General features: G+C 48.5%; 1 pseudogene; it reads left to right on the top strand.

Annotated features, from left to right (window-relative positions):
• The window catches only part of LOC119350525, a 13012-nt pseudogene extending 8333 nt beyond the window's left edge, over positions 1–4679 (top strand).
• The last annotated feature ends 4144 nt before the right edge of the window (positions 4680–8823 follow it).

Raw genomic sequence — 8823 nt, 5'->3', positions numbered from 1 at the left:
CAAGTTTCGCCCCAAACTGCAATTGTATGGCTACCCATCCGACTTCAATTGTCCTTTGTTTCGTTGAAGGGGTGGCGAGAGAGGGGGAGTTGCATGTTTGACACTAGGCATGCAAGTGTCGTCCTCGAGTGAAACTGCATGTCAACGCACCCGACTGCAACTGACCTTTGTTTTGTCGGTGGGTGGCGGGAGAGGGAAGGGTGGGTAGTTGCATATCTAACGCTAGGCACACAACTGCAAGTGTCACCCTCAATTGCAACCGACGCTTGTTTTGCCGGAGGGCGGTGGGAGAGGGACACTTGTAGTTAATTTGCTCCTTTTCCTCTTTAATATGATTTTCATTTCCCATTAGTAGAAATACATTTCCTTGCGTGTATATAAATACTTTAAAAATACATGTTTAGGTTTCTTTTAATAATTAGTGAGCACTTTTCGAATATGCGGTGAACATTTTTTTTAATATGCGATGAACAATTTTCTAGAATTTTCATGCAATTCTTAATAAATGTTCATGCATTTAAAAAATTGTCCATATTTGAAAACATATTTCATATTTCTTTTAAACTGTCCATAAAATTGAAAACTGTTCATGGTTCTTAAAAAATGCTCATGTAATTTTTCGAAAATGCTCACACACTTTTTTAAAAATTGTTCGTGCAACAAAAATGATGTATATACTGTATATACCTATGCGTTTGACCTTTGTCCTTCTGTACTTCAACAACAGCAAGCAACGACTTCATAGCTCGCGGGCAAGCAATAGCAAGCACAAAAATATTTTTTTTCTTCAACATCTTTTCTTTGTGTTCAAATACTTTGTATTTTTTCATGAATGAAAGAATTACAATAAGTTACATGCCCATATAAAAAATAATACAAGCATCCATCGTATTGCATATACAAGATTCTTTCCGGCAAAAAGTAATGCTATGATTTGAACAAAAATTTTACCTCACTCGTTGAGGTTGTAGCTGGATAGCAAAACACATATTATATTTGCAATCGTACAGCCCAAGTACAAGAAGAAGAAAAGATCTGGCAACAAAGCAACAGATCACAGGGGAAAAGACGAGATAAAAGCCCAATAGAAGTACAAAGCCAGCCCATAGCAAAAAAAACATGCCAACAGTTCCATAAACAAAGCAGGCCTGGTTTTGTATATATGCTGGTGTCATATACGTATGCTGATGTCATCAGTCGACTGAGACTTCGCGAAGTCTCAGGCGACTGAGACCTAGACAAACCCTTTAGAAAAAATAGGGATTAACATGATTAATTAAATCCTAAACAGAAACAACAAAGAAAACAACAGGAAAAACCTCACAAGGCAGCTACACTACTGGACCGGCCCAATGTCGCCACACCACGTGCGAGAAATAACTCGTGCGAGGTAACTAGTGCATCAAAGGTTCCTCAGGCAACTAGTTTGTTTCAGTCTAAATACATCCCGCTTTATTAATCAGAAACAAAGTTCTTTTTTTTTTAGAAATAGAAACGAAGTTCATGGGATACAAGCAACTACTTTTTCTTAGACAATCTTGCGAAGCTTTATTAACTCGGACCAATGTTTACAGGTACAAAAGAGAGATCACGGGGGTTGCCTAACCAAACATGGCGGCCCACACTAACCGTATGACATGCTTCGCTAGATTATGAGCTCCGAAATCAAGCTTCTAAACTCATGACCAAAACTACAAAAAGCAAAAGAGTTACAGTGGTCTATGATTTCATGTAAGATATCACCGTAGCTAGCCGACGCCCTGTGCTTGATGTCATTCACTACAACCTTACAGTCTGATGCAACATGGATCCTTTGTAGGTTGAGATCTTCGGCGAGGGCTAGAGATCCCAGGCAACTAGGGAGAGAGGTGTTCGGTCCGGTCCATTTTTATCTTGTTTTTTTTGTTAGTCCATCTTTATCTAGAAAAAAATAGCCTTTGTAATGATCCATGTATCTAGCGGCTCACCAAACTGGGGGTCTTCTTGTACTTCTGGCCCACGAAACCACTCTTTCCTTTTTTTTCGACAAAGGGTGAATTTTATTAGCTCAAAATAAAGCATCAAGAAGATACAAAACACAATGAGCACACACCCGGCCTCTGCATAGCTAGGATGCACACAGCCGACACCAACTCACACACACACACAAGAAAAACACACTTACAATTAGCAAAGTCATATATGACCAAAGCCATGCGTAGGCGTGGGAAAAAGAAAAGCCCAAGGCGATCAGATCTGCGATCGGCAAACTACAACAACAACCATATCCGCACCAATCATTTCATGACACCACATGGACGACGAGGGTCTTCAACAGCAACGCCTTCAGAAAGGGAGCGACACTCAAGTGTCGCCGTTACCAGATCCAACCGAAGGCCAGAATCTAGGTTTTCACCCTGAAAAATCAGTCTGAGCATATCCAAGCAATGCCTTCAACAAGGTCACGACGTGAAAAAACATCGTCAATGCCAGGTATAGCCACTCGGGTCTGACCTAGGCTTTCGCCCTGGAGCTCAAGACCGGGTGCTTCCAGCACCACCATCGAAGTCATGCATGTGTGGTCGCCACCACTTTTCCACGATCCCAGCAGCTACATGCGAGACAACTGCCGCCACTGCACCACCATCCCTCTGCGTCAAGCCGTCGTCCATAATTTGTATCTCACCGCTGAAGTCATCAACTGGATCAGAAGAGATGAACCCTCCGAAGTCCTTTTGATGACCACGCCATCGTGGATCCGTAGGAAGTCGCTGCAGTATATGCAGTCATCACCATCAGGCCGATCAGATCTGGATCACCCGCAGCGCCGCCGGCCGGCCACCACACGGGGGGAATCACCCGAAGCCTCGTGCCAGATCCGATATGCAGCGCCGCCGCCAATCAACACCCGTGCTAATTGGCTAGCCGGCGCAAGGGAACTCCAGCGATCGGCCGGACAATGAAGTTGATTCCCAATCCAGCCAACCAACTGGCCGCTTGCTCTCCTAGCAGCCTGAAGGTGCCTCGTCTCCATCGAGCAAAGGAAAGGCCTCAAATTTGGGATCAACCACCACAGGCCAACCTTTCCTTCGCTGCAGCCGGAACAGCACCACGCGCGGCTGCCCTCGCTCTTGCGCGAAGCCAGGAGCGTCGTCACCACGCGTCGGGAACGCGCAGTCGCGCACCGCATTCCCTCCGCGCATCGACGTTGATCCACGGCTCATCCGCCTGCCACACCATGGACAACACCACACCACGCCTCCGAGCAGCGAACGATGCCATGTCGCGTCAGTCGGAGATGCGCCCCGCCGCTGCCGTCCCTGGATCCTAGCCGAGCTTCGCGGGCGGGCGCCTCTGGCGGCGGCGAGACGGGCTGGAGTACAAGAGTACTAGGTGGCGGCGGTAGGGTTTCGCCCCTGAGTCGCCAGAGGGCGACACGAGGGTCACGGGGCGGGCTCTGCTAGCTTGTTCGGAACCACTCTCTCCTAGTACTACATCTAAAAAAACTCTCTCCTCGATCAACATCGCAGGGCGCAGGGCAGTCAGCTGGCAATGAAAGCTGATAGAGAAAAATTCATCGTAGGTCCCAAAACTTGAGCCGGCTGACCCTTCAGTCACTGTACTTCAAAATATCTTAAATACCATCCATATACTTGCTTTAAGGGTTCACTTCCGTCCATATATACGATTTTATGTACGTATACGCTGATCTGCCCGCGTCAATGCTCGCCACGCGTGCTTTGACTGCCAGGTCCTCTAAGCCGCTTGAATACGCAGGGAAGCAGGGTTTTTTTGCAAAATTGCCACTGATAAAACTGTTGCTTCCCACCGACACTCCTCCCCGATCCACTCCCGCCAGAGCACCTCCTCGTCGGTCACCACCCACACCCCCATCGCACGCGCCGTGCACCTGTCCCACCCGCTCCGTCGCCTTGTCGTCGCCGAGGTCGTAGAAGATGGAGCCAAGGCCGGCGCCAGCGAGCAGCGAGTGGAGCACATCGACGGAGCCATGGTGGAGCACGGAGTTGGCGGCGAGCAAGAGCACGGCGTCGAACATATTGACGATGCGCGCACCGGGCTGGTGGATGCTGAGCACTACTGTGCGCCCGCGCAACTCGGCCTTGGCCCGGAGCGCGCCCACGATCTGGAGCGCAGACGCGCTGTCGAGGCCCGACGTGGGCTCGTCGAGCACCAGCACGGCGGGGTCGCGCACGGCCTCGACGCCGATGGATACGCGCCGGCGCTCTCCGCCGGAGAGGTCCTTGACCCTGGCATCGGCGACGCGAGCGAGCGCAAGGTCGTCAACGAGCGCGTCAACCGCGGCGGGGTCCTATGCGTCCGGGCCGAGGCGGAGGCGCGCGCTGAAGTGGAGCGTCTCGCGCACTGTGAGCAGCGGGAAGACGACATCGTGCTGGGTGGCGTAGCCGCAGAGGCGGCGCACGGCCGCAGCCCGTGGCGTCCACAGGCGAGCCATTGGCGCGAAGGGCAGTAGGAGGGGAGGAGCTGGTCTCAAGGCGGCCGGAGAGGATCTCGAGCGGCATGGACTTGCTAGCAATGGGGCCGATGATGGCGAGCAGCTCGCCGGGGCTCGCGCGGCAGCTGACGTCGTGGAGCACTAGGCGGCACCGGCTGCTGCAGCTCATCGGTGGAGGGGCAGGCGCAGCAGGGTCGCCGGCGGCGTCGAGGAGGAGGTTACATAATCCTGAAAGAAAATATCGACTTCTCCGAAGAAGATTGATAAATCAAAAGGCACTTGCCAAATGCAAGGAGGAATTACAGAAATTCCTTAAGGTTGTGTTCGGTTGAGGGGGATTTGAAGGGGGTTTGGCAGGGCTTGAAGTAGATTTAGTCCCCTACAAGTCAAAACCTCCTCAAATTCTCTTTAATCCTTTTGTGGAGTGGTGTAACCGAACAAGGCCTAAGAGTTGACTTGGGCTTCTCACATCATCACCGTGTTTGCATTTATCGCTCCACCACGTCTCGCCTCTGCCGTCGAGCAAGCCGGTGGCCCGGTGCTGTTGGCGGTAACCGTGAGCCCGTTGATCTGGTAGAACATCAGCCAATAGTTCTTCTTCTCGCTCCATGCGCCCGCCGGCGGCGCCGCAATCGTGCCCATGGCCTGCGACAACCAAAGCAAGTTTTCCAGACCGTCAGATGAAGCCAAAACACGGCCCAGATCCGCAAACCTCTTTTACCGGTGCAGTGATGTACCGGTGCTAAATCCACCCTTATTTTTTTGAAGATTGGTGCACACTGTCTACATACATATTAGTATTCCTCTGTATTCTGTTGAACATCATCATGTATGAAATGTCTTGTCAATTCTTGTCAGCACTTTGTGTCAGTATGATGCATGCATGGTTCAGACATACTCTCCTCCTCTGGCTCCCATAACAAAGGTACCCTTTTAAATTTCATTTGACACTTTCAACCGTTAATTTTTTTTAAACCAAAATTACATATGTGAAATATTTTATATATTTGACCTCCGGGTGTCAAGACCTTTAGAACAAGATCAATTCTGGATACATTTCAAATACATTTAATTTTCAACATCCCAGTTAACTTATTTTCACTCTATATATTCTGTGTGAAACTGCTTATTTCAGTGTTCGAAACTCATTTCACTCTATATATGGAACATATGAAACATGTTATTTCACTCTGTGTGGAACTGCTTATGTCAGTCAGATTTAAAAATAACATGTTTCACACATTTCAAAAAGTAGCTATTTTCATAGATCCCACTTAGTTAAAAAATATAATTTCACTAATTTCATAGATTTTAATTATTGCACATAAATATGTGTTTGAATGATATTTTTTATATGAGTTAAATACTTTTTTAATTGAAATATTTTTTTGTGTGACAAATCCTGATTTATTTATGTATATTGTGAGTGTAATGTGTTTTCTGAAACTAGTGAAATGAGCGGAATCTATCTTTTGTAACGAGCAAAATCACCTTTTGAAACAAGTGAAATATAGTATTTCAATTGTCTGAATGTAATGTGTTTTCTGAAATAAGTGAAATTAGTTTCTTGAAACGAGTGAAACAAAGTTTGAAAATAATTTTTTTTGTGATGTGTGAAATAAGTTTTTAAAACGAGTGGAATATAGTACTTCAAATGAGTGAATCTAATGTGTTCTCTGAAATGAGTGAAATAAGTTTTTTCAACTGAGTGAAATAAGTTTTTTGAAATAAATGAAATATTATTTTGAAATAATAAAATCAATTTGTAAATGAGTGAAATCCGTATTTCAAATTAGTGAAATAACTTTTTCAGAATGAGTAAACTCTGTTTATTGAAATGAGTAAAATCGTATTTTTTATAATGTGAAATTAATTGAAACAGTAAAAATTCAATCTAGCCAAATTGTATCCAAGACCGGTCTTGTTTTAAAGGTCTTATCACCTTGAATTCAAATGTACAAAAGAATTCATTAATGGAAATTTGGTTCATAAGCTGCTAACCATTCGAAATATGACCTGCAAATAAAATGCAACTACTTTGTTTGGGGGAGAGAACTCATGCGCCGTTCTTTTAAGCAGTCACCCATTAAGTCACATCTAAAGCTGCCACACATCTGACATGCACTGACATGCACAGATGTATTCCTTTGTCTACTGTTTGTATTGCATAATAAATTATTTTTACTTTATACACAAAAACCTGGCACGAATCTCAGAGAAAGCAACTGAACAGGCAGATTATCCACCGGTAGCTCCCGACTCCGGTAAAAAGACTTAGTCGGGCCCAGATCAGGAAGGACGGACGAGCGGTGTGTGCCTGGACGGTGATTCTAGTGGAGGCGCATGGCCCACTAAACCTGGTGAGGCCGACGAGGAATGACTTTGCCGCCGGCACGAGCAGCGTCGTCGACGAGCCAGTGGCGTCGCACGCCGCCGCCCATGCGTCCACGAAGGCCTTCGCACACGGTACACATAGTCAACACACATCCGGCCATCTGGTATACGCCAGTATTATCGACGGAGAGCGGGCGCGTGCGTACCTTGGTGTCGTCCGTGGTCCCGTCGCCGAGAGCACCATAGTCCTCGACGTTGAACACGCCGTCCACCCCGCTGGCGGTGGCTACGAGCACACTACAGCACTCGAGGCTGACGAGGAGCAGATTGGCAGTGCGGAGGACGCAGATGATACCCTGCATGATTAAGCACATCTCACACAGACACACATGCATGGTCGTCGACTGATCACCAGTACGCACGTACTACTACTCTATAAACTATGGATGAATCTGAACATTAGTTCGAGCAAACTTTGCGAAATGCACTAATATACACAGAGCACTTTGCGGAGAAGTAGTTGCTGGCGAGGGAGACATCGATGAGGTTTCGGAGTAGGGTGAGTGTTGGGGATATAACTATTAGGTATGACCCAACCAGGAGGGACCGGATTATACCTATGGTGACTCTAGACATGAAGCCCAAGACGGCACTTGAAGATGGTGGTTCAATTAAAGGGCCCAAAGCCCAAAGGCAATTTAAGGTCCGTAAAGATAAACCGACATATGTATGTAACTTGTATTGTAAGGCAGGGATAGAGAGAGACCGAGCCGGACACTGTTTATGAGCCGGCCGGGACTCTGAGAGCCGCTGGGCGTGGACCTCTGTATATAAAGGGACAACCCGGTGGCGGTTCAGGGCAAGTGACATCAGATCGAGAACTGGGTCAAGCGGATTCGCTCCCTGGTAATCGAGACATAAGCAATCCCACTCAAAACTGGATCGTAGGCTTTTACCTTCACCGTAAGGGGCCGAACCAGTATAAACCCCGTGTCCTTTGTCCCGATTACCCCCTTTAAGCTTCCTAGTTGCGATGGCTCCACGACTAAGTCCTTTCACTAGGACATCTGACGTGACAATTTCACGACAGTTCTTGAAAGTCGGCTTCGAAGGGCTCAAGGGATACGCTGTGGGCCGGATGACTAAGAGTCGTCACGGCAAGCTCTACATCGACGACGCAGGCTGGGGCCCCGATGCCGGCTCAATTGAGTACGGGTACCGGGTCCCCTTCGGCGCAATCGACGTCTTCATCGGCAAGATCGACGAGCCGGGCCCTGAGCCGGACATCTGCACCGACATCGTCGAGACGGCTCAGCGTGCGAGACCCGCCCGGGTCAGCCTGCCGTGAAGCGTGCCTTCGTGGGATGCATCCATGGAGGGGAACCCTCTGAAGGATCTGTGTCTGGCGGTGAGACGGCCATCTACTCTGATGGTGAGTCATCCACGGGTGAGACGGATTCGTTGTATCAACTGCAAGACGGCGGGCTTGGGGGCTATTCTGATGGTAGCAGTATTTCGGAACTCTTTGAGCCGCCGAGCAGAGTTGGGATCTTCATGGCTGGCGCGCAACCCGTTCAAAACTCTACGGATGCGACAGTGATAACCTCAGGGCTAGCGGCAGCCGGGGCAGGAGGCCCTGTGCGCCCGCCGGCTCAGGTTCTGATGGGTTTAATGAATAAGATGACAACTCTATTAACCGCCGTGGTCAACCCGGCGGATCAAACTCAACATGATGCGGGAGTGGCGTAGTTAAAGCAGGATATAGTGCAAGTTAAGGAAGACATGGCGGCGGAAGACGTCGGGATGACCGCAGAGCGGGCGGCTCTGGATGTGCAAGCTCAGCGGATTCAGTCGCAGGCTTTCCAGCTCACGATGGATCAGAATGCGTCGAATGAGGTCATGAGGAGAAGGTACCAGAAGACTCAATCCCGTCTGCCTTCGGTTTATGATCCTCGAAACCTCTTCCGTACACTCGGTGCAGGGCCCAGTAACCCGCCGGAGGTTAACCGGGTTGCAACGCCCGGGGCTGGGATGCC

This window comes from Triticum dicoccoides, chromosome 1B (genome assembly GCF_002162155.2).
Source record: "Triticum dicoccoides isolate Atlit2015 ecotype Zavitan chromosome 1B, WEW_v2.0, whole genome shotgun sequence".
Classification (NCBI taxonomy): domain Eukaryota; kingdom Viridiplantae; phylum Streptophyta; class Magnoliopsida; order Poales; family Poaceae; genus Triticum; species Triticum dicoccoides.
This window is presented reverse-complemented; position numbering and strand designations above follow the sequence as displayed.